The 18,705-nt window shown below is 45.2% G+C and overlaps 1 protein-coding gene across 1 annotated transcript in view; it reads right to left on the reverse strand.

Moving 5' to 3' along the window:
• Positions 1 to 18,705, reverse strand: part of LOC144784223 (vomeronasal type-2 receptor 26-like) — a 107,571-nt gene that overhangs the window by 75,270 nt on the left and 13,596 nt on the right. The gene's annotated exons all lie outside the window — the stretch shown is intronic.

The raw sequence follows: 18,705 nt of genomic DNA on the forward strand, positions 1-18,705 counted from the left end.
TCTGTGGTGGTATCAGTGCAAGGGTTTATGGAAGGAAGAGATGCAGAGCAGATGTGATAGCATCAGTGTGAGGGATCCAGGTAGAGAGAGATGCAGGGCAGATGTGATAGCATCAGTGTGAGGGATCCAGGTAGAGAGAGATACAGGGCAGATGTGATAACTCAGTGTGAGGTATCCGATGGCCAGAGAGCCAGAGGATATCTGATAATGTTAGTGTGAGAGATCCAGAAAGGAAGCGGTGTGAGGCAGATGAGATAACATCAGTGAAACAGAGAGGAAATAATAAAGGGTACTTGATATAACAGAGTCAGGGTCTTCATGGGGAATAACACAGGGTACATGCCATAGTATTAAATAGCCAGGAGGTCAGAGGGCAACAGGTTAAAAGACACTACTAAGAGGCCTAGCATCCAAAAGAGGAGGAAAAGGTCTGTCAATCCACAGACCTATTTGCATGTGTAGGTGTAGTTTACATATACAATCCCTTATGAAGTGCAAACATACTTTAGAAATTAGAGTTTCTGAAGAGTAAACATTCTTGTTTGAAGGGGTTGACAAGATTTTGCTGATCCATAACCACCTGGTAAATGGTGGAGATACACATCTGTCAAGGGCAGGTGGAAATCCATTTGCAAAGTGTGAATCTGCACGCAAAAACCCCAAAATTGGCAAAAATGCAAAGAAAGTGTTTTTGCCCTAGGAAAAATCTTGTTTGCATAGAGAAAATGAAAAGATGAGCAAGTAAGCTTCCACTTCCTCAGGATTTTTCTGACAAATGTATATGCACAATTTCTCATTCAAAGATGGGATTTCTACATTGATATTAGCAATAGTGCGACAATCACTTTCTGGATTACTCTGAAAGTATTTGTGAATTCCAAAAATAATTAAAATCTTAATTAAATGTTGGATGAACCTGTAGAAGTAGTTTTACAATTTAATTTGTGTATGTTACAGTCACCTAACAAGTCCTTGGAGGGAGAGAGAGATGAAGGGGATCTCCCAAAGGTCTGGAGCCATCCGCTGCCACAGTGCATGTGTGCTGAGGAGAAATCCAGGCTGTCCTGGCACCCACCCATATGGAGAACACTGGGGGTACCCCCACGCCACCCCATGACATGCCCACATTGGGGGTGTAAGCGGCACTCACGTCGCCCTTCAGCATTCTGATGACGTCAGTGCGTGCATGGAGCACCAACATCATCAGATGGTGTCGGGGACATGCTGGAAGTGATGTTCTTTCAGTGCATTTTAGAGAGAGGACTCCTTTTAGGTAAGTCCTTCTCGGGAGAGAGGAGTTTATTAGGCAGACCTACATAGGTGGAAAGAAGCAAGTTTTTCCGTTCCCACTGTGTCTGTCTCTAGAGGATTTCTGCTCTATGGTTGCGGGTGGGGCTGCGATTGTGGAGCAAGAAATTGAATCTACCAGACCAATGGGAGTTTATTTTTTGTTGGGGTAGTGGCCCCTTGGGCAAGAGTCACTCTACTTATGGGCTAATGTTATGAGTATGTTTCAGCTCCCCCACAGGATAGTTAGGCCTTTCTTTTTCAGCTGATTTTGCCCCCCACCCGGGGGAATCAATGCCAATTAGACCCCAGGGGTGTCATTTTTGCAATTATTGTAGGGAGCGACTCCGTGGGCAAGAGTCGGTCCACTTTGGGGCTTTTTCTTTGTATTCTATACCTCCCCCCATAAGGGAAACTCAATCATTTTTTGGCCGTTCTTCCATCATGGTTGGCGGAAGCCCACCATACATCATAGAATTTTGTTTAAAATGCGATGAACCCTTTTATTAAGAAGCCCACAAGACACTAGCGATAATGTCCACGAGTAACAATAGTACAAGTAAGAATATATTATAAACATATGCCACAACCAGTAACTACTGGCAGACACTATACTCAGCATCATCCTGTAACATAGATCATATTATGCACAGTATCACATCAGGCGAGAAATCTGTTCTGCGCCACCCTCATAAGCCTAAACACATAGACTCCGGATTGTCATAAATCTACTGGATTTCCTTTAGTGTTGAGACTCCACCCCCAGCTTTAGATAATCTAAAGCTTCAGAGCAGTTCCAGGGTCCTCTCTTGTTTACAAAGTGTAGCCTAAATGTAAGGTTCTTATCTTGTGTCACTTTTAAGCACTCCACACCTAGTAATGTAGAACTATCTAGAATGAGTTCCCATAAGTCCTAGGCCTCAGAGAGAACACAATGACCTCGGTGCTGACATGAGGACTAGGCAAGGCAGATGCAGAATTTCAACCAGGCTGAGGGCGGGAGCCCGACTGTGCTAGTAACAGTTTGTGTTATCTAGGCGCCCAAAGATCATTCAGCGTCTTATATAAAGTTATTATTATGTATTTGAATTTTATGTAGCATGAGCTCGACCCAAAGATCAGAGCACTTTACATGAGCACCAGTTGCGTTACAGATGGACACATTCATTTCTAGGCACAGGGAGATTACGTGATTTGCCAAGAATCACGGGATGTTGAGTGTCCCTGCCGAGACTCCTAGTTCCCAGCTGGAATGTCGATCGCTCAAGACCTTATGCCACATCCTCATTGTTGTTTATATCATCCACAACAATTGATTGCACAAAAAGCAGTAGAACTAACATTAACAATAGAGCTGACAATTATAAAAAATAATGTTATTGTTATCAATAGTGTGAGTGTAGTAGTATTATGATATGCACACTGTGAGTGTAATAACCTCATGATATGCATACTTGTCAAACTTTTGAGCATCTTCTCGGTATTTGACCAGTTACTAGACAGAAAATCCAGATATTTGCGATTCATGTGTTTCTTTGCCCCTGTTATCCCAGACGAGGCCTCTTCTGCTGACAATGTAGAGTGGAGGCGGGTGTGTGACATCCTACCCCGTGCTGTGTATATATATGCAGAACTGTTTCTGTATTTTTAAAAGCTAATTTATGTCAGATAAGTGTATATGTGCAAAATAGATTGATAAATTGTGCACCCTAACATCTGCACACCAGAATAGCTATTGACTAAGAGGTGAGCACAGCCCCCGCTTGAAGAAAGCGGTATATCCTCCCTCCCTTAACTCACCACACATTTGTGTACGATTGTATTGGTGTTACACCCATTTGTGTACACCAATATTCAATGCATTATCTTGTTATATTTTGTTTCCACTCTTCTGTTGCCTAGGCTGTTGCTGACACAAACTGATGTCTAGCATAGGTACTCCAGACTCAATTCCATTTCTCAAATTTACCTAACTTTTCTGTGCTGTTCTGATCTAAATGCTCTGTTTCTGCCACAATAGGAGCCATAACTGTGTGAAGCTTTTGGTGGCGGCAAGCAGAAGTGGAAGTGGAACCTTGTATCTGTGAGCCTCGCACTCTGGCAGTTGGTGCAATAAAAACTTACAGTGGAGGCAGGGAGTGCCTGCCTCAATGTCACCTCCATTGTTCTGCTTGTCTGAGACAGGGATGCACTTTAGAGTAAGCAGAAGGCATTTAACACATTTATGTTTCTAAAATAAACAACAGAACAAGAAAGTTCTGATTGCTGCTTGAACCTCATCATACGAGCACTGCAATAAATTCACTTATTTCACTGTTTTTGGCACAGGCAAGTGTAGTTTTTCACTTAATTGCGTGCAAGCTTTGGGTCAGCCACCACCAGACTACGGTAACAAAGGGTGCAGCACTTTGTTAACTGATGGGTTGGGGAACTTACTTTTGCTTTTCCTTAGAACAACGAGTGAGAAAAGTGGAAAAGTGAAGAGATAAGCAGGCCGGGAATGAGGCCAGGGAGGGCGGGTAACTAATAGAGCAAGAGGTTAAAACAAGGGTGTGGGGCACTGAATGTAAGCAAAGCACGTCATGCCTGCAGGAAGAGAAAACAATCAAGAAAATATTGCCTACAAGACTGAATAACACGTACTGTGTAACAACCCAAGTAAAGGGGCCAGTAGCCATGGGAGGATAGAAATGAAGAAAAGGCGGCACTAAGGAGGGACTAACAAACCGATTACTTAATCAAAAGCCTGCATTTACGAAGGACAAATACAGAAGCCAATGACAAATATGGGCCGAGAGTGGGCGGGGCTTCTCTTCCATACTCTACAACAGCAGATCGCCGGAGAAGCGCATGCGCGCTGCCTCAGGCTCGGCCTAAAAAAGAAAGAGTAAGTCAGCACCTCGAGATTATATTTAACAGAGATTTTAAACACTTTTAAGTCCCCGCCATTTGAACATGGAAATGAAACAGACTTTAAATCAATCTACTAAAATGTTATCATTTTTATTAGACCAGGAGGCGATCGCACATAAAAAGCATGCCTGGTCAAATATTAACTTGTATAATAAAATAGAGTCCCAACAACATCTAACCACTTATTTTAAACCAGTTGTGAGGGATAAACTTCTCATGTTAAGGTTTGGTCGCTACCCAAGATGGGTGAAAAACTGGCAATCACAACACTGAAGACTATGTAGCTATGTCAATGAAACATTACTGCATATTGTATGTATATGCCCTAGATTGCGGCAAGAGAGGCATACACTGTTAAAATCAGCTTTTAAGGACAAAGGATTGAGAATGTTCCACCAATAAATTATAGCGTGCCTTTTAGAGCATGACATTAACCTAGCAGTGCATTACGCCTATGCTCCTGTTCCTTGTAAAGTGACAAGTTCCGAAGCACAGGGAAAGGCGTCCACTGCCGCTGGAGGTGACATGGCTTCGACTTCGACTATCTGGTACCCTCTAGAGATATACCTGGGCACGCACATAGAGAATGGAGGTGATGCAACTGTTACCAACCCAGAAGAGGGGGCTTTGTTGGAAATATCCCCTCTGGAGCCTTTGGCCACTCTGAGCTGTTGGCCTTGGGTGCAAATGATGTCTGCAAAAGTGATCCTGAGGCAACAACTAGAGACTACTAGGGACTTTTATAAGTCATTATACACTTAGTTATTATTGACTGAGTGGCTCCCCCTCCCCCTTCCACCCTTCCGTCTCCTTCCTTTCCTTCACTTCATCCTCTCCTCCCCACTTCCCCCTCTCTCTCCCTGTTCCTTCTCAGTTCAACAGAATAAGGTACCACAAACTGTAACAGCATTGTTATGAATATTAATGTGATTCAATGCACAATGTATACTGCAGTATCGTAATCTTTTATGTCTTGTTTTTTAGAATAAATTCAATGCATATATTTATGAGGATTTGTGCGTAAGAAAACCTGATGGGAGTCAAACAAGTCACCCACAATGAATTCTTCTAGGGGTACAGTTTGCAAAAATGTACTGTACTGCTGTTTCCCTTTGTGCTGGTTGAGCTAGTGCCCGACATCCGTGGCTAGGCAGATTGCAAAAGAAATGAGTGGAAAAATGTGATATATCCATGTTGTGTTTTGTGGCCTATTTTGTCACAGATAACTAGCCCTAGCAAAAAAAAAGTGAGGTACCATTTTTATCAGGATTTGTCAGCATTTTTGCAAAATGTACGGGTTTGCTAGGTTACCTTAGGTGTTGGCTGAGCTAGGGCCTAAAATCCACAGCCAGCCACTTTGCAAAATAAAAAAAGGATCAGTTTTTAGTGGAAAAATGTGGTGTGCTTGTTGCATTTTGGGGCTTTTTCCTGTCCCAGGTACTAGCTCTACCCACATGAGGTACCATTTTTTTGGGAGATGTAGGGGAATGGTTGATGGTAGGAAGTTAGTTGCTTCCGGACGATTTGAGAACATTTAATCACAAAAGTTTTAGTCAAAGTTTGAGGTTTGCAAGGTAAGAGTGAGTAAGAAAACCTGGTGAGAGGTATGCAAGTCACCCCACACAGGATTTCCCCAAGTGTTTAGTTTTCAAAAATGTGCAGGTTGCCACTTGCAAAAATATGTTTGTTTTCAGTGGAAAAATGTGATGTGTCTATGTTATGTTTTGGCACCTTTCCACCAGCCCTATCCACACATGTGGGGCGCCATTTTAATAGGGAGACTTGGGCGAGTGGTAGGTGGTGGGACATTTGTTTCTGCCTATACATGCCATAACTTTCAATCACAGAAATGTCATGAAAATGTTTTTTTAGTTAAAGTTTGAGGTTTGCGGGGACTTCTGGGTAAGAAACCCTTGTAAGAGACATGCAAGTCACCCCACTGTACATTTTTCCAATTATCTGCTTTTGAAAAATGCACAGATTTGCTAGGTTTACTTAGGTGCCTGGTAATGTTATGTTCCAAACCCCACAGCTAGCCATATTGAAAAAAAAGGGTCCGTTTTCAGTGGAAATATGTGATGTGCCCATGTTGTGTTTTGGGGCCTTTCTTATTGCAGAAACGAGGTCTACCCACACAAGTGTGGTAACATTTGTGTTAGAAGACTTAGGGGAACATCGAATAGTAGAACAAGTGCTATTACAAATTATGTTTCTCTGCATTTGTGCCTTCCAAATGTAACCCAGTGTGTAAGAAAGAAGATGTTTTGAGAATTGCCTTCTAATTCACCTGTTATTATATAGGTTTCCTTGATACCTATTTTCACTCTTTATAATTTTACCATGTGAATTGCTCTATACTCATTAAACAATGAAAACACATTGCAAGATGCAGCTAAGATATTGGCCGCCTCAACTTCTACGTTCCCAAACGCCAGCTTCGATCGACCAACCACGCCCTCGCCGCCGTCCCCCGCATCCGAAGAGCCACCACAGGAGGAAGGTCCTTCTCCCACCTGGCCGCCAAGACTTGGAACTCCCTTCCGACCCACCTCCGCCTGACCCAGGACCACCTCGCCTTCAGGAAGCAGCTCAAGACCTTGGAAAGCCACAAACCCTAATTATCCCCACAAACAGAAGTCTCTAGCAGATTTAATCACATATTGATTTTGTAAATCGGCCATCATGAGGATAAATAAATGTCGTCACAATTATAAAAAAAATTCCTACCAATTTTCATTTTCTTTTATTTTACTGTTAGCTACTATGAGAAAAACATTGAGGCATCTACACAAAGGCTGTATGTCAGAACAACAAAGGCCATGACAACGAAGGTCTTTTATTTCAAACAGATATGCCTTTACTACACATACCTTTTCCACCCAAAAAATGATAAAGATACATATATATATAAAACTACTCTGCTCCTTTAAAATTCCTACTCCATGGACAAAACAGACACGGACCTCAATCGTTGATGGCTCTGCCCCCCTGTGGTGTGTCTAGAGCCAGGGCTCACACTGAAAATGGAGGTTGTTGTGCAATTGCAAAGTGCCCCCAGAACTGGTTTGGACTGAGCTCAGAGCCCTGAGCCCAAAAGAGAACAAATACATTTACTGTGTAAAAAGAGGGTCTCAGACCCCAGACTTTTAGATCACTTCTGGGAATCAAGAGGAACCGTTGCCAAGGAAAAGAGCTGGAGAAGCTGAGGAGGAATACTGCCCCTGTGCTGTTTGCTCTCCGGGGTTGGCCTGCCGTGGCTAGTTGCTGCCAAGGAAAGGAGAAAGGACTTTGCTGTGTCCCTTGCCTGAGGAAGATCTCCAAGGGCTTGACCCTGAGCTTGATTCCTTCTGAAGTCTCATGGACACAAAGACTACACCACCAGTTCCCCTGAAGTTCCTTGCTGGGATTTCAGTCTTGCTAAGAGGTGCTGGCTAATGTTTTGGACCTCTGCAGGCTGCTTGCCACTAGAACCGGGGAAAAGTAACGCTACTTTGAGAAGCACGACGCACCCGCACCTGTTTCCCATGCATCACCAAAGAAATTGTTGCAGCGCCTTCCCACGGCTCGAGAAATTACCACACGGTGCATCAAGTGCACCGATCTCCGAAGTCCGAGATCACAGCACCAATTTTGACGCAAGGCCTGCTGTGCGGCTGCAAGAACCCATGCATCATCACAGATCATTGCATCCCATCGAGGCGCCAAGTCTGTCACATCATCGGGGAACGCAGTAAGAAACTGATGCATCACCTCCTCTCCAGTAAGAAACTGACCCATCATCTCCTCTGGGCAGCAATAGGGAACTGGTGCATCACCTCCCCCGGAGCAAAAAACTGAGTGTTAGGAACCAACACATCACCTTCCCTGTGACCCTTTTTGTTTTTGTGTGTGACACATTCAAGGTACTTTGTGTGAAAAGTGTTGCATCTGCAATTTGCTTTGAACTGAAATATTTTTACCATTTGAAAGTCATATTTTTTATACTGTATTGTGGATTTTTTACATTTTGGTCTTCTTTGGTTTAGAAAAAGACTACACATTTTTCTAAACTGTTGTGGTGTCCTTTTGTAGTGTGTTCATTGTATTACGGTATGTGTTCACAAATGCTTTACACACTGCCTATGAGATACCCCTGTCTACTCGTGCAAGCTACCAAGGGTGTGAGTGGGGGTTATTTTAGAAGTGTATCTCCCTTACCCTGATAGAAGCAAGGGTCCCTACTTGAATAAATGTACCTGCCTATGCCAAATAGAGATGCCCATTTCTAACATTGGTGGTTAGCGGTGAATTTGCATTGAATATGGTGGAATTTGGTTGTTGGAACTCTGGTTAATTGTTGCACCTGTGGGGCCTTGTCAAAATGGAAGTCAACTTTTGGCACCTGCCCATCTACAAGATGATGGAACTAAAAGTATTTTGTAAGGAGAGGGGGCTAACTGTGAAGAGGTGATCCACAAGGCTGGATCTTGAGGCAGCACTGCATAGCTATGAGGTACTACGCAGGAAAGCAACACTAGCAGATGACTCTGAGGAGGAATCTGAGGGGGAGGATACCCAGCCAGAATACCAAAGGGGCAGTGGCCCTGAGGAGGAAACATGTTGGGAAAAATTGGGTCATGAAGTGAGGAATCTGATTCGTGCTTGTGACCAGAGGCTGAGGCAGCTGGACCGGGAGTACGAGGAGACAGATCAATCAATCAATCAATCAATCAGGGATTTCTAAAGCACTCTACTTACCATTGAGGGTCTCAAGGTGCTGGTGGGGAGGGGGCAGCTCCGGTTCAGTCAAAGAACCAGGTCTTGAGGTTCCTCCTGAAGGAGTGCCAGGTGGGGGAGCGTCTGATGTTGACTGGGAGCTCCTTCCAGGTTTTGGCTGTGACGTAGGCGAAGGCTCTTCTGCCTGCTCTGGTTCTGCAGATGTGGGGCATCTCTGCGAGGGCGAGGGAGGCGGAGCGTAGGTTTCTTTTGGGTACGTGGAAGGAGACGCTCTCATTGAGGTATTTGGGTCCGATGTTGTGGAGGGATTTGTAGCTGTGGGTGAGCAGTTTGAAGGTTACTCTCTTCTCGATGGGGAGCCAGTGGAGGTCTCGTAGGTGTTGGGTCATGTGTTTGTGTCGTGGGTTTCTGAGGACGAGTCTGACTGAGGTGTTCTGGATGGTTTGGAGTCTGCGTAGGAAAGTTCTGTTTATTCCGGCGTAGAGGGTGTTGCCATAGTCCAGGTGACAGTTTTTCTGCATTCGGGTTGAATCCATTTGAAGGTCTTTTGGAGGATCCGAAGGCAGTTGAAGCTGGTGGAGGCAATGCAGTTGATCTGGCGGGTCATGTGAGGGAGGAGTCAAGGATGATATTGAGGTTCTGTGTGTGGTCTGTAGGGATGGGCGAGCTCCCGAGGGCAGAAGGCCACCCGGAGTTGTCCCAGGTAGAGGGTCCGAGGATGAGGATTTCAGTCTTCCCAGAGTTGAGCTTCAGGCAGCTGTTTGTCATCCATAGAGCGAGCCTTTGCTGAAAAAAAAATGTGTGTAGCTCTGGAAGTGAGCTTTGCTGGGCTGGAGGTGAAGTCCAGCACAGATGGTGGCAGCAAAAAGGTGTTATGTAGTGCTGTGGGAGTAGTACACACACCCAGAGATGAGGCACCTGACTTGAAGGAGGTGGTTGACAAACACAAGGGGGTTCAGGTTGATGAGGTAGCTCCAGTGATGTGCAGTGTCCCCGAAGTGAATTGGAGAACTGGCACAGGGGATCATATTCCTAGTATTGGGAGGGGCACTCTACTGACTCTAGATGAGAGGTGCAGGGAGAAGGGTTCCCCCTTGCTAGAAATAATGGTCTGTGAGTGTGGAGACCACGCAGAATAGTATAGGTTGAGTGACAGAGACAGTCAGACACTGTCATACCAATCTCAGGAGAGTTATGTGTGGTACTTTTGCGAGGCACTGGATGGTGAGGCAAAGGGTATCTTGGTTAACACCTGTGTTGGGGCTCTGTGATTTAATTGGTGGAGAGCATATTTTAAGTCCCTGTTTTCCAGAGCTATGCCAATACCTGGTGGAGTGTGAGTTCTCTGACCCCTGGGAGCTCACACTGGGGGCAGACCTTTTGGTGGATTCTATAGGGTCTCAAGAGGCATCTGGGGTTGATCCTGAAGGAGGGGGCTCAGGTTTGCCCCAACCAAGTGTGGTAGGGGAGGGTCGTGATGGCACAGATAGGTCCCAGAGTAGAGGGAGGGTGTGATGGGTCCCATGTCTTGACTCAGAGGAGAAGGAGTTGGAGTGGGCTGTGTCCTGAGGTGCCTGAAACCCAGTCTCAAGGTGTGGTTGGTTCCATGAGGGAACACCAGGAGGGGGGCCTAGTCTGTACAGGGAGGCCATTCCCTGAGGCTGCTCCAAAGGTGTAAGTTGAGCTATGGGATACTGCTGTGACTAGCATTCTACCAGCTCTGTTGACTGGCAGCCCCTCTGCATTTGGGGGGGGGGGTGCATGAGTCCAGAGATAGGGGAGAGGGGGGATGCAGTCCCCAGTGGAAGGAACAGTGGGTCAGGGGTTGCCAGCTCTGATGTCAGAGCCCCCAGGTCAAACCCTGGTGAGGCCACTTCTGGCCTGGGGAGTCTTCATGCTCTGTCAGGTGGACAAGAGGCAGGAGGACTATACCAGGCAGACTTTTACACAGATGAGGATGTTTCCCTTAGGGGGTGTTGGTGTACTCCCCCAGAAGTCCTAGGTTGCCAGGCAAAGGTCCAGCCTAAGGGTACAAACCCTGGGTTGGAGGGCCAGTTTCAGGGTGTCCCCCCTGACTTGAAGGAAGAGGAGACTGCTAACAGTACCCCTACTGGGTTGTCTTCTCTGGGCACCGGCCTAGGTGGGAGGTGCAAGGCCCCAGTATAGGTTCGGGGAGAGAGCACCATCACACCTGACCTCTGCCCAGTCTAGGGGAACAGACCCTAGGCTGGGATCCAAGTTACAGGATTGAACCCCTGAACTGGGGGGCGAATTGTGCAGGACACCTGCCACAGCTGCCCTGACAATTTTGCAACGGAGTTCCACTCCATGGGTCTGGACAAAGGTACCTATCTCTGCCAACTAAAGACTCACATTTCTAGCAGAGTCCAACCTATGGGCCTCAAACTGGTGGTCACAAGAAGTTGGTATTGCTCCAACCACAAAGATGATTGTAAACATCTTAGAGTGTTCCTGGGCCAATCCCTGTCTATGGAAGCTCAGGTCTGCAAAACTGGGGGACCTTGTTTTTAAATGTTACGCTTGTGAAGAAGTGCCATCCTGCTTCTTCCTTTGTCCAAGCCTTAGTGGTGAGTCACTTGGATTATGGCAATGCTTTACTCTCTTCTATCAATGAGTCCTAGTTACAGCAGCCCTCCTTATCTGCAAAGCTCCTGCAAGGTCCTCATCTGCTTCTCTTTTACGGTCTTTACATTTTACATTTTTGAGCCCACTGCAAAGATTTCAGTAATGGGTTTATTGTCTGATGTGGTACCTATCACTCGGGGTACACGGCAGGGTTGTTATGTTATGTTATGTTATATAGCTTTTATATAGCGTACGGCTACTCGATTTGAGTGTCCCGACGCTTTCCACCAGCAGCTCAGGGTAAAAATAACACAACACAGCTAAAAATAAAACAAAAGACATCAAAGAAAACAGTGCAAGCAATAAGCATTAAAACAGACTAAGGATTAAAAAGCCAGGTCTTCAGGCCCTTCCTGAACTGGAGCAAATTGGCAGTGCTGCGGAGCGAAAGAGGAAGCAGATTCCAAAGCTGGGGAGCTCTGCAGCTGAAAGACCGCCCTCCCACGCGGGCCTTCCTCACCCGCGGGACTACAGCTTTAAAGAGGGATTCCGAACGGAGGGAGCGGACTGGACGATAAAAAGTCAGTCTCCGCCGCAGATAACCCGCCCCTGATCCATACAGGGCTTTATGCATCCGAGTCAGGGATTTGAACTGGATCCGCTTCCTGATAGGGAGCCAGTGAAGCGTCTGAAGCAACCCAGACGCTCGAGCTCGTCTGCGTAGGCCAAAGATAGCCCGGGCGGCAGAATTCTGCACCACCTGAAGGCGCTGGACCAGGTAATCAGGGAGGCCAAGAAAGAGGGCATTGGCATAGTCAAGCCTTGAGCCGACAAGAGCCTGCACAGTAATCCTCCTGTGCTCCTCAGACAGCAGAGGCAGGAATTTGCGGAGCATTTTCAGGATTCCGTAGCAGGTGCCAGCCAGGCCGAGAATATGCCTTCGCAGCGACAGCTGATTGTCTAACTTGACGTCCAAATTTTTGTCCCTATTCGCCCTTATTATTTGCTCTCTATATAAACCCGTTTTTGGAACAGCTGCTACATAATACTCTAATTCTCCCCTTTTTGGTTCATGATTATGAATTTTCTGTTTTTCTGTGGATCCTGCTGTTGCAAGGTTAGAAATTGAGAGGCGGAGTTTGGGGCAAAGTCAGGCTATAAATTAAATGTCTCTAAAATACAAATTCTGTGCTCAAACACCATCCAGTATAGAGATAACCGAGTAATTAATGAAGTAACATATCTGGGTATACAAATACGATCTGATATTAATGAGCTGATGGAGGTAAACTGGAATTATTTGATTGGAAATATTAAAACCTCTTTGGATAGATGGGGTCGGCTTGACTTCACAATAATAGGACGGTGTAATATTATTAAAATGAAGATTTTGCCCAAGGTTCTTTATTTATTCTGCTCCATTCCCCTGGAAGTGACAAAAGTTAGGCTACAAAACGTACAGTCAATTTGTGGTAAATTTATTTGACGTCCAGGGAAGCCTAGGCAGGCGATGCGATACATGACTTTACCTTTAAAGAGAGGGGGTCTAGCAGTCCCGGATTTTGTTTTGTATTACTATGTTTGTTTTCTGTTGAAAATGCGTTGGATGCTTACGGGGGAAGCGCCCAGCAGTATTGCGAACTCGCCATCTATTTTTTAAATTTTAATGGGTTCTACTGCTAGGCAATGCTTATTCAGTGAAGTGGATGGAAGTTATTATAAGCGCACACGGTTTAAGGTCTTCAGTGCCTTTAATGTATGGAGACGAATCTGAGTATTTATTAAATTGGGGAAAATTTCGTATTATACACCCTTGCATGCAGTGAAGTTGCTACCAGGAGTATGTCTGGACAATATTGCTTCCGCATGGAGGAAGAAGGGTATTACAATTTTAGGTAACTTCTATTCGGAGGTAGGGGCATGTAAATCTTTCGATGAGTTGGTTCTACAGTACGGTATTCCCAGGACAATTTTTTTTAAATATCTGCAGATAAGGGATTTTTTACAGCGGGTTATTTTCATTAGGTTACCCCATCTCTTAGTGGAAAAAATTAGGCGTCAACGCAGAATAGGAGAAGTTTATCAATTATTACTTGCTGAGGATTTGGACGACCTGGAAAAGTATAGGGTTAAATGGAATAGGGATCTGGGGGAGTGTGAAATCAACCTTGAGAAACTTATCGCATTATCTAGGGATGTATTGATGTCTGCAAACCTGAGGGCTCAATTTTTAAAATCTCTCTTTGATTTATACTATACTCCCGCACGTATGGCTAAGTGGGGGACCAAATCTGAAGGTAAATGTTTCCATTGTCAAGAGGATAATGCAGACAGTGTACATATTTTTTTTAAATGTGAAAAGCTGTTTAGATTTATAGCAGATATAGAGAATTTCTTATCTTTAGTTATTAAAGCAAGGATTACTATTACTCCCGCAGTGATGGTTATTGGGATGGGACCTGAGAGTAATAGGGATAACCCTTTATATGAATATAGACAATTTGTTTTCTTTTCCATGACGGTTGCACGTTTATGCATCACCTCTGAATGTCTACAGAAAGATCCACCTGTTTTTGAAGTGTGGCGGGCAAAAATGTACAATTATTGTAAAATAGAATGGGGCTTGTTTTCTGTGAAAGGGTTGAGGAAGCGTAACATTGGGTGGAGTATATGGGGAGTCTTTAGGGAATACCTTGGTGATTGAGATTGTATTGGACTTATGTTTATATATTGGATTGATGCTTTTTTTCTTTATTATAAATGTAATGGCAATGGAAGTGTATAACTCGTGCTCTGTCTTTATGGTTTTTTTTGTACCAAACCTGCTGCTCTGAATGAATGAATAAAAAAAATTAAAAAATACAATCTTTACATTGATTGCCAGTTCATAAGAAGATTGTCTTTAAGATCTGTTGTATGACTCACAAAGTCCAAATAGGGAATGTCCCAAAATGCTTAACCTCGAGGCACACTCTGTAAAGTCCTACAAAGGCTCTTTGCTCCCATGGAAAAAGACTGCGTGTAATCCCTTGGATTAAAAAGTATTGCTTAAAGGGCAGAGCTTTTTCCTCTCTAGCTCCTCTCTACTGGAATGCTCTCCCTTTTCATTTATGTTTCTGCACAGATCATCGCAATTGTATTAAATCACTTAAAACGGTACTGTTTTTGGGATAGTTTTTGTGGTGACAGCGGTATGGTGTCAGGAGGCTCCTTGTGCCGAGATAAACCACTGGGGGTGATTTGTGTGCAATATAAATTATTGTAACATAATATGTAGAATTTCAAAATGATACCATCAGGGCCAGGGCATTCCCTACTAGGCTGTGTTTAATAGTAGAAACAACCTTGTCTACACTGAATTCTGTCTCTGAAATGACTTTATCAGTACATTAAATTGTTTGATTGGTTGTGTCCAGAGCAGTATTTGATAACCGTGTCACCCAAAAATGTGGACAAGCGGGAGAGAGAGCCTTCTAATTAAAAATGTAAACTGAACCGAAAGGAACACATGCCAGAATTTGGATCGTTTTTCTACATCACAAGCCTGATTCTCTCCTACCAGAGATAAAATATATTGTTATCTGATTTTCTGTCTTTTCTTCCTTGTCCAGATGAATTGGTCCCAGTGTCTGTACCTGAGCCAGCCAAGCCAAACAGGCTATGTAACCGGAACAGCTTCCAAAGACAGAGAAAATTGATGCAACTGTCAAGCATAGTTTCTGTATGTGGCTGTGTCTTGCTGCAAAAGAAAGCCATCAACAAGCAATTCTCAACTCACCTCACGCATCACCACTTGCTAGACAATCCCCAATCAGGACTCAGTAAGAACCACCGTACAGAAACACCACTCATGGCAGCCACCGATGACATCCAGGCCATCCTGGACAGAGGAAGCACAGGTGTTCTCATTCTCCTTGACCTCTCCATTGCTTTGGGCACTGTCTCTCACAACACGCTCATCAGAAAACTCCATAACATTGTCATCCACGGATCCACGCTTACCTGAATCTGCTCCTTCCTCACAAGAAAAACACAATGGGTCAGACTGCCACTTTCAACTCAGAAACCAAGCACCTGATCTGCACAGTCCCTCAGGGATCGTCCCCCGGCCCTATCCAGTTCAACATCTGCATGACACTGCTAACCAACATCATCCAATCACAAGACATCACCTTCATCCCCTGTGCCAATGACACCCAACTCATCCTCTCCCTGATGGGCAATACAACTGCCACTAGAACCAACTTCACCAAAAGCATGACCATGGTAGCAGAATGGATGCAAACCATCTGTCTTAAGCTCAACTCTAACAAGACAGAGGTTCTGATCTTTGCAACCAGGACCTTTTCATAGGGCTACAACTATCGCCCATTAGAGCTAGGACCAACATCTACCAACCATGCTGTGGAAAAGTAAATTTTGCCATGTTCTGTGTCCCTACGTGTCATCCATCATATGTTATGTGTGCATGATTAAATATGCATATGCATTCCCCATGTTCGATTAATGACGCAATTACAGTTGTGTCCACCTCTAGTATGCCAGTTTCCAGTTCTCGTGAATACTACGAATATCAGGCCTATGTAAAGCTACGTAGCCACGTTTCTCAGTATGCACGTTATTCCATTATAAAGTCCCCGTTTCTAGGCCTCAAAAGGGCCTGGACACCAGATTCAGCTCCTGTCTCCTGAAACTTCGCTGAGGAGCGATACAGCCCCCACCTGTATCCTCGACCCTTCACTTACTTCCTGCCTCGCAGTGCCCGGCTCACCCTGGCTCAGCCTCTGAGTCTGCCAAGACTATGTTATGATTCCAGTTATCAGTTCAGTCCTCCTTCTCTGCATTCCTAAAGCTACTGAATCGCATCGATAGTTTCCGTCATTGTCTAGCCTTCACGTCTCCACGTTAGAGAAATACTGCATTTAATGGTCATTTAATATTCTTCATCACGCACTACATGTAGAATAATGCATGGTCCAGTCTTAGAATCAAGTTAGCCTTTCCCCTCCTGACTTATAGTTTATATCAACATGTTCTTTAAACATCAGATACTAGATACTGTTTAGGTACATGTCGCCCTGACTCTCCAGACTTCAGTCTCTGCTCCTAGCACAGAGTTCATAGCCCCCAGCTTCTCCTAGTAACACGTCATTGCTAGTTTGCGCGCACCATCAGGTTAGAGGTCCCGGCTCCTCAGGTAGCCCCCTCCATGGTTTCCGCCCCATTCATGACATATTCTGTTACGTTTGCATCACATGTCTATGTATACGCCCCGTTACACCTCTTTTCACCCTTATCCTTCGCGACTGCTACGCGTCACACCCTTTTGCTCCACCCACTGCTCCGCCTATCATATGTACTGTAATGCAACTGTTTTACTATATATGCTTGTGTATTGTTATTAAATGCTAGCGCGCTCATCCCAGATCCAGCCCCGGCAGCTGCTGGGCCCTGCCATCCTATTCCTATGCAGGTTGTCCTGTTCCTGTCCTTTATGCTGTAATAAACCTGCGAAACTCCTACTAACTCGAATCTTGACTCTTATTTATTGAGCTATCTGTTATTCATTTATACATTCAAAAATAGGGTATTATTTATTTATTTACCACATAATGGCGCCCGAATAGGGACTTGCCCTTTCCCCACGCGTCGGTGAAGCCACGCCGACCCCCTGACCCTCTGCAGTCGTGACGGAACTCTTCTGCGCACCGGCAGATATTTCTGCTTCAAGTATCCCTCAGGCCCACGGAGGAGACGGAGGAGGCGGTCCAGCATCCAAACGAGACGGTGGAGGAACGCGGCGAGTCCCGACCAGAGCCCAAGCCGAGAGTCCAAGGTCCGAGGTATCCGGAGGTCCACCCGTAACTGAAGTCCGAAGTTCGCCCGTCCGGCGTCCAAGCAGTCCCGTCCAGTCTGAGGCCTTCCGTTCTTGCTGCCCGGTGAGTACCGTTACTGGGGTAGTATCTAGACAGGGTCAATTTAATTGACTCTGGTCCGTGGGTTGGTGGTACACAGACCCACAAACGAAGTGTCCACTTCGGTGGATGCGGGTCCTGACGTGTCTCTTTATGAGACCGGTAAGTTTCGTACTGTTTCAGCAGTGCATCTAGTTCCTGTTCTAGTCAGTTCTGTTCTCGAGAAAATTCATGTATTCTGTGTTCCGTATTCCAGGTAGTATTCTGTTCGAACTGTTATTTTTAAATGTTCTTCATGTATTTTAATGTCGTGGTATGAATGGGGAATAAGTATCGTGTTTATTGTGTATTGTATTGTGTCTAGATTATAGTTCAGTCATGCCGCTCTTTTCGAAATTACGTCAGTTAAAAACCAGAAAGGGTCTGCTGGAAGCAGCAGTTCCAGTTCCGCCTAGGGACAGTCCAGGTCATTTTATGTATCAGAAGCATGGCATAAGCGCCATACTGTATCTAGATTTATGGGTAGAGTATACCAAACAGTTAGAAGAAAAGTATAGATGGCCCGTATCGGGTACATGGGATGCCGAGTGCATCATGCGAGTAGAAGAGGCATTATGGAAAAAGAAAGCCAGACAGTCACAGAAAGATGCCATCGAGTTATGGCGCAAAGAAGCTCATAAAAGAACTGAAAAGGAAATCAGAAAGTCAGAATTAAGTAGAGAATCCTTAGAACGAGCACATAAAAAGAACTAATCGAGATAGGTGAACAAGTCAAAGCAGAACAGTCAGACAGACAGAGGCATGCCCTTATTAGGGGTATGTATCCTCTCCTTGCCGAGGGCTTGCCAAAAACGACCCCAGAGGCATCCAGTAATTTCCCGCCACCATTAGTTCCGACCAAACTACGTCACAAACAGACCGCAGCTGATATTTTTATTTCGTCCTATTTGGACGACACAGTCCCAGAATATGCAAATCCTGTTCGCGCTCCGCCAGTCCCTGTAAATCAGGCACTTCCCGCTCCTCCAGACACCGGAGTACCTGTTACGGTACCCCCGGTCCAGCCCGCCATACAAGTCCAGCCTACATTTCCATTTCCCACTCTGCCAGGACGAAGAGCCTCAGTAGACGACTCTAGTTTAGGGGCCGCAGGGGGAGGTACTCCTCAAACCCCGCCGCCACACAAGCGTTTAACGACAGCCGAATTACATGCACAAGCGTCACAGCGTACGCCCAGACATCAGACTGTAGCAGAAATAAGAAAATCCCTTGCCGAATGCGGCTATGA

Source organism: Lissotriton helveticus, chromosome 10 (assembly GCF_964261635.1).
Source record: "Lissotriton helveticus chromosome 10, aLisHel1.1, whole genome shotgun sequence".
Taxonomy (NCBI): domain Eukaryota; kingdom Metazoa; phylum Chordata; class Amphibia; order Caudata; family Salamandridae; genus Lissotriton; species Lissotriton helveticus.